The sequence below is a fragment of the Rhinopithecus roxellana genome, chromosome 13, assembly GCF_007565055.1.
Source record: "Rhinopithecus roxellana isolate Shanxi Qingling chromosome 13, ASM756505v1, whole genome shotgun sequence".
NCBI classification, from domain to species: domain Eukaryota; kingdom Metazoa; phylum Chordata; class Mammalia; order Primates; family Cercopithecidae; genus Rhinopithecus; species Rhinopithecus roxellana.
In genome coordinates this window covers 50,340,739-50,348,910 of record NC_044561.1, presented here as the reverse complement: position 1 = coordinate 50,348,910, position 8,172 = coordinate 50,340,739, and positions in this window count along the sequence as shown.

The window sequence follows — 8,172 nt, the reverse complement described above, 5'->3', positions numbered from 1 at the left end:
CCAGTCCCAAGGCTATGCCATGCCAAGACATGGGCTGGGAAAGTGAGGCCCAGGTCTTCAGTAACCTTCTATTTCCAGGCAGAAACCTGCTGAGGGGGCATTCACGCCACCTGACCCTACATCTTCTTTGCCACACAGCTGAGTGGTCCCATCTGCCAGGCCCCTTTAGGCCTCCCTTAACTACATTGGTGTGCCTCTGGAGCTGGCAGATGTCATTCTGCTGAATAGAGAACTGAGAAACACTCAGAGACCTGTCTACCTTTGTAACCCAAACAGCCCCGAGTGTAAGCTATTTCTTCCTTTCTGGAGCTTTATCCAGGAAAGAAGGCCCTGCCCAAGGTCTGCACCCAGGAGGTCTCAGCAGCGATTCCCTGGGACACATCAGCTTCTAAATTTCGCACTCTCTAATGGGTTGACTAGCGGGCACGGAAAAGATACGTTTGTGCCCTAAGCCCCAGAACCTGTGAATGTGACCTTATTTGGGAAAAAGGTCTTTGCAGGTATCACTATGTTAAGGACCTCTAGATGACGTCATTGTGGATTATCCAGGGGCCCCTAAATCTACTGACAAGTGTCCTAATAAGCAAAGGAAAACGAAAAGACACAGACCCAGAGGAGAAGGCCACGTGAAGAGGCAGAGATTGGAGTGATGCAGCCAAAAGCCAAGGGACACTTGGAACCACCAGAGCCTGGAAGAGGGAAGAAGCCTTCTCCCCTGGAGCCTTTTAGGAGAGAACAGCTCTGCCAACACCTTGATTTCAGACATCTGGCCTCCAGGACTGTGAGGGAATAAATATCTGTTGTTGTGAGCAACCAAGTTTGTGTAATTGGTCACAGTACCTACAGGAAATGAAGACACCCCCGATTGCCTTCCCTTTTAAGGGATTCTTTAGTAGTCAAGATGAGGGGTGGTAGGCTACCCTTACTCATCATAAAATCCTCCTGGTCTGATGCCTATGCCAGGAGTCTTTTCCATTCCCCCTTTGTACTAGGGTCCTGGTACTCAGCATATCAATAAGAAACTAGCTGATTAAACGGAAGGGGGATGAACATGGGAGGTGAAAAACATTACACCAGGGAAATCCCTTTCAAGTGATCTTTCCTGAAAACATTAAGAAAAAGACTATTTTCTCTAAAATTGTCCTGAATTCTCACTTGGAGGGTAAGATCACAGTCCAATAGACACATGACTTGGGACTTCATCACAGACGCTGCTTTTTAAAAGACAGAAGTCAATCCATCCCCATTCTTGCATTTGCTTTTATAAGTGTACAACCATCTTTGCTAGATTTCCCTAATGTGTGAATTCAACTCTCTGTGACCAAAAGAATTCCCATCACTAGGAAATGATTTCTGGAGTGAAATTTCTTTGGCCCAGCAGTGGTTCCTGACTATTACTTGTCATCACTATGCATCTGTGACGCTGACTTCTCTCTCAGTTCCATAGGTTTTCCTGGATGCCTTTTCCCAATAACAGGGAAACTGCCAGGCCTTGAAAATCTCCAAGCCTCTGCATGCTATGCTGACCCCAGAGCCTTTCTGCTGAGTAAAGTTATAAATTACATGTCACTGTCATCGCACAATGATTCTGCCCTGGCTTTGCCATCATGCAGACCTGGGTTCAAATTCTATCTTTGTTTTAATGGCTGTGTGTCTTGTAGCAAATTATTTAAACACTCGGAGCCTCAATTTCTTTCTCTTTACTGAAAGTAAGAGAGTTATGATATGAAAAGGAATTAGTGCTAATTGTGTCATCTTTTCTCTAAGAATTTTTACTTGTTCCTAAACTGATTCTTTACCAACCATACTAGAATATAAGGTAGCTATTAACCATAGTGCTCTATACGAATGTTTAATAATATGGAAAAGGTCTGTGTGGTATTACTACATGAAAAAAGGATATTAAGCGGTATATGCAATATTATTTCAATTTATATCTAAAAAAGAATCTATAGAAATTATGGCATAAAAACTTATAGAGGAATAGAAGATATATACCGAAACAAATAGTGGTCATCTCTAATTGGTGCTATTTTGTGTTTGTAAATGTGTCTTTTTCTTTATACTTTTCAAATTTGCTGTGTTATAATCAGAAAAAAATCCTAAATCCAAGATAAAAGTTAAAAAATGAAAGAAAAACATATTTGGTACAAGTTTGGATAAGTCACTTAACCTCTTTGCTTATTGGAAAATAACAGCTTATCGCTATCAAAGAACTGTGTGTGTGTGTGTGTGTGTGGCATTGGGCTAAAAGGGAAGTTAACAAGTAAAAGCTCAATTGCTCTGAGAATGCTGTTTGCTGTGTACCTGTGGGTGGGTGCATATGTGTAGCTGTGACTACTAATCTACTAATGCAGTCAGGGCGTGGACTTCACGGGCCAGCAGGTCTCTTGCACTCAGAAGGGTCTTGAGCTTAGTTCAGTGTGTTCTGACCACCATCTTCAAATTCTCAATAAGTTTTGGACCAGGAACCCACATCTTTATTCTATACAAAACCTCAAAAATGATATAGCTTGTCCTAAGTGTAGGTGACTGTATGCATGTGAGAGTGTATGAGGTCTTGTGTATATTTTAAGAAATTGAATACAGTGAGAATGATGGATGCTAGATGAGAGAAGGAAGTGTGTGCAAACATGGCCAAGCCCGGAAGAAGCTAAGGCAGAAATGAAGTCAGAGTCTACTGGGAACTGACCAAGTGGGAATGGTAGTCAGTTTCCTTTTGAAATATAAATATATATACTTAAACATATCTTATATGTTATTTTTGAAATATATAATTTGCTTGCAAACAAAACCAATTAATTCTACAGATTAAACTGAACTCTGTTTAAGGGGGTTTCTCCTTGGCCCGTTTTAAACACTTGAGAATTTGTTCTCACTTTAGATAAGATTCTAACTGAAATGGAAGAAAGCTCTATAAAAATAAAAAGGCTTGTTCTAAATGAATCAGTTGGCTTTTTGAGGGAAAAGTGTTAGCTAGAAAGACACAGAGATAAATTGTCCATAGGATCCGTTTCTGCCACTGAAGTCCTTAACATGATCTATTAACTGGGAGATAAAAGATATCTTAAGGATTTGTGTAAGACTTGGCCGGATGCCCCCGGCTTTGCTCATCCTGACACTGAAGGCTAAGGTAATGAGGCGGGATAATGGAGGACGGGTGATCGCGGTTGGCTGCAGGGACTGCATTTCAGTGAATGTGATTGCCTATTTTGAAGTTGTATTTAGCATACTGTCTGGGACTTTGGGGTGATGTCATCTTATCTCTGGGAGGAAGCTGGTTGCTGCCTGCTTCTGAATTAATCAGTTCCTTTCTTAGAGAAGTACCAGATTTTACACCAAGTAATTGAAAAACCAAACATTTGAAATCAGGGTCACCACCCCAAGAATTACTCAATCTCTTTTTGGACCAGAGAGTCCTTTTCTTACGTGTTCATTTATAAGTGCTACAGATTTATTTTTTAATTATCATAGCTAATTTTTACTATGGAAAAGTAATATGAAACATAGAAAAATTTTTGACACCCCGTGTTTGTCTTTTTCAAACTGCCTCAGCATTCCAGGAGCTATATTAAATGTTGGATACAACGTGCTCTGTTATTTGACATTTACATCCTTTGTTACTTTTAGAAATTGGGCACATCCAAGCTCACAGCTAAAAATGGGAATTTTCAAAAAAAATAACGGGTAGGTGTGTTGGTTACTTAATGGTTAACTTTGCCCCTTGCTCCCTACAGAAAAGATGCCCAGGTCTATATTAGGCAGAGAAACTTTTAATGTTATAACTTTTATTCAAATTTCATACTCACAAATGCTAATTTCATGCCCTGGCATGGTGCAGAAGTTAAAAATCTTTTCTCGGCTGGGTGCAGTGGCTCACACCTGTAATCTCAGCACTTTGAGAGGCTGAGGCAGTTGGATCACAAGGTCAGGAGATCGAGACCATCCTGGCTAACATGGTGAAACCCCGTCTCTACTGAAAAATACAAAAAAAAATTAGCTGGGCGTGGTGGCGGGCGCCTGTAGTCCCAGCTACTTGGGAGGCTGAGGCAGGAGAATGGTGTGAACCCGGGAGGTGGGGCCTGCAGTGAGCCAAGATTGCACCACTGCACTCCAGCCTGGGCAACACAGCAAGGCTCTGTCTCAAAAAAAAAAAAAAAAAAAAAATTTTCTCCTTTGTAAGTGAATGTATCAACCAATTATCCTTATCATGACGAGTTCAGTAACTCCAAATTCAGAAATTTAAGAACTTTAGGATAGGTCACTAATTTTCTTTAGCTAAAAGCTATAAAATAAGCACAGTGTATTTATCTAGGACAGTGGTTTTACAAATACAGTTATAATTTTCTTAAAACTAGATATGGGTATGTTTTAAAAGGTTACACTCAAAAATCAAAATTTTTTTTGATCTATTGGTAGAGGTGATTTCTTTTATTTTGATATTCCTTGCTATGCTACCAAGTTCCGAATGCTCAAAATGGTTGAGACATTACTTATATTTTCTGGATATTTTTAAAGGCTCAAGCAGTCAGATTCCACAACATTTTGTACTCCTTAAGAAGACTGGAAAATGCAAAGTGCCATTTAGCCAGTTTGCACACATTCCAAAAAATAAACCAGATAAATTTCCTTGTATAATTCCCAGTGTATTAGACTCTCTATTGCTGCTGTAACAAATAACCACAAATTTAGTGGCTTAAAACAAAACAAATTTATTCTCTTACAGTTCCACAGATTAGAAATTTGACATGAATCTCTCATGGGGCTAAAGTCAAGGTGTCAGCAGGGCTGCATTCCTTTTCAGAGACTCTAAGGCAGAATCCATTTTCTTGTTTTTTTCAGCTTCTAGAAGCTGCCTGCATTATTTGGCTTGTGGACTCCTCCTCCATCTTCAAAGCAAGCAAAGGGTGGTTGAGTCTTTCTCATGTCATGCCACTCTGACATTGATGCTTCTGTCTCTTGAGTCCATTTTTAAAGATGCTTGTGATTACACTGGGCCCATCCAGAGATTCCAAGCCAGTCTCCCCATTTCAAGGTTCTTATCATATCCATGAAGCTCTTTTGCCATGCAAGGCTACTTACTCACAGTATGGCCACTCGTGGGTACCATCCAGTTTAAGTCTTCCTTCTTCCAATGCCTTGTATGAATTTGACTTCAGTCCATCCAATTCAGAACTTGATTATGTTATTAGTTCTGATATACCATATAGCTACTATTTTATTGAGCTTTGGGAACATTAAGGATTTCTTTGACCTCTTCACTGTATCACTGGTTCACATGAGACAAATGGACTGTCAGTCTTTGCCCATAACTTCAGTGCCCAGCAGGGGAGTCCTAAGGACCCTCTCCAAGCCCTTCCATGCCATGTTAATGAGGAGTCAAGAAGGGAAGGGAGGCTCATTCCTTTCTGCTCTGCTAAAAAAGCATCCGTTAGATCTCTACCTATTTTAATAAGAAAACAAATAAAAGGTAATTCTCTCAATTCCCTTTTAAAAGTTATTGAATCTATTTGAGAAGTCAAAGTCTCTTCTCTCCTCCAATATTCAAACTAATTCCTTGAAAGGTGATGGTTGGAGATCAGGAAAATTGTTTTCTACCCTCTGAGGGTCTTAACCCTCATGTCTATAAACAGGTCTGCACTGAAAACCACAGAGAGAGATGTCCACAAGTGAGCAAAATTATCCCATGGTTTAGGCGAGATAAACCTCACCGAAAAGGTGGCCTTTCAAAAGTGATACTACATTTGTAACACAAAGATCTGAGTTATGTATGTCCAAAGAACCCCATCAAAAGAAGGAATCAGGCATGTATCTACTGTCTGTGCTTCTCTCCCAATAGGTCAACCCTTCTTCCCTACCTAATCCCCTTGCTTTTCTCTGCACAACCATTAGAAGCTTATAATAGAAATAGTTTTGTCTGTATGTAGTGGAAAACGCCAGTTTAAACAGGATGTTGGAGATCACAACAGCTGACCCAGAACACAGGCCAGAGCAGACATGAAAGCACGAGCGTTTCATTCACAAAGGTTTTCTGGGACCAGCTCTTTCTCAGCCTAAACAGAGTCACGCACAGGCTGGCCCCAACGCTCTCACACTGCTTCCAGAGTGGAGGCGATTGCTTTGAAAGCTCTGCAGAGCTGCAGCCTCCGTGGATGGCAGCCATGAGCGGGACTGGGAGCAATTAGGAGTTGAAGGGCTTGTTCCTCTCCAAAGCGAGCCCTTCTGCCAGCGACTCCCCTTGAAGAGCATGAGGGAGGGAGCACAGGCGTCCCACGCCTACTTGTTTTCTTTCCTTTCAGTGGGACAGTTTCAACTGATTTTGATTACCCTGGCGCCAAATAAATGAAAACATTTCATAGACATATAATCATCCATCACTGTGAAGAAAGGAAAAATGTTTCATGTTCAGTATGTTTATAAATATACTTAATGAAAAAAGGACAGTGCTGTCTTTTCTACCACCACACTGCTGCTGCTGTTGGCCAGATAGTCCTGCTTTCGGATCACCCCAGATCCCCCGCCAACCTGGCCTCAGCCATTCTGCTCTGATAGCCTGATGGCGCCCAAGTCGGTCAAGAGGAAAGGCCTGCCCCTCCAAGGCCACCTTCTAATCTCTAGCCCCTTTTCTAAGCAAGATGAGACAGTGTGCAGAGCCAGGAAAAAAGGTATGTGGCTTGCAAATTAGAAAAGCAAAAGCCAACCATTTTTTTCCAACTGACTTAAGGCAGGGCAAGTGAAACAGCACCATTTCAAAGGAATAACAGTTGCATGTGCAGAATCAGCACAGTCCTCACCTGGAGGTTTCATTTTTATTCATATATACAAATATATATACATATATATTTTTATATATGTATTTTTATATATGTATAATATATAATATGTATTTTATATTTATATATATATAGAGAGAGAGAATTCTAGTCATATGAATTTATGACTATATATGAATTTTATTCATATATAGAGAGAGAGAGAAAGAGAGAGAGAGAGAGTCTCACTGTCTCACCCAGGTAGAGTGCAGCTGGTGCAATCAGCACACTGCAGTCTCCACCTCCTGGGCTCAAACAATCCTCCTGCCTTAACCTCCCAACTACCTAGGACCACAGGTACACACCATCATGCAAGCTAAATTTTAAATGTTTCTGTAGTGGTGGCGGGCTCACTTTATTGCCCAGATTGGTCTCCAACTCCTGGCTCAAGCAATTCTCCCTCCTTGACTTCCCAAAGTATTGGGATTACAGGTATGAGTCTGTATCCCAATGTGCATGCACCTGGTCAGGGTTTGGTTTTAAATTAATGCCACGTTGAGTTTCATACAGCATGCGGGTTGTTAGCACCAAGAAAGACCTACGTTGTTGGTCTGAGTATCCCATTTGTGTACATACAATGTGCAGCAACATTGAAGGTAATTTTGAATTTAGGATTTATACTGGCAGTGATAAATCTTTGGAAGAATAAAATCTGAAGCAACAAATTCTCTCTGATGTCTTTCTTGTCCTGGCTAGGTCTTTTCATTTTAGATCCCACACGTACGTGGGCATAGTAAATGCCCACAGATCTGTCTCAGAGGCATCAGTTGATAACTAGTAGTATACATGGTCTAACAATGTGGGCTGTCTCCTACACATATTTAATTAATTTGGGTCTCTTTTTTCCTAAATGTCATTTCTCACAATATGTTAAATATTTGCATTCACATTTGACTCATAAGCAGAGCCAGACCACTGGGGTTTGCAAGAAACTCTTTACAAGCCATTTATGCAAAAGACATCTCCATTTTAATCACAGGGAGCACCACAAGACTGGGAAAATGCGTCCATTCGAATACTCCAAATTGCGCTCTTTTCAATGTCATAGGAGCCTATTTCTCACTTCCACAGAGCAGGGAAAGCAGCCCAGGTAGCAGTAAAGGGGGAAGGCCCCAAAGCACTGTGACATCACAAAAGCTGGAAGGGGACAACCTGGGACTATATTTACTTTAAGAGCTTGTTAATTCTTCAAGCAGAAATAAATGCAGAAGTTCAGATTCTCCGTGTGCCACCTTCCTCTGGTATGGGAATCACCTAGAGCAGGAATAAATGTCTGTTCTTTCAGAAGGTTCTTGTCACAGCAGCACATTTAAAACCTCTTCATCTTTACAGCAGGCTCCCGTGATGTCTTGCAGCCCTG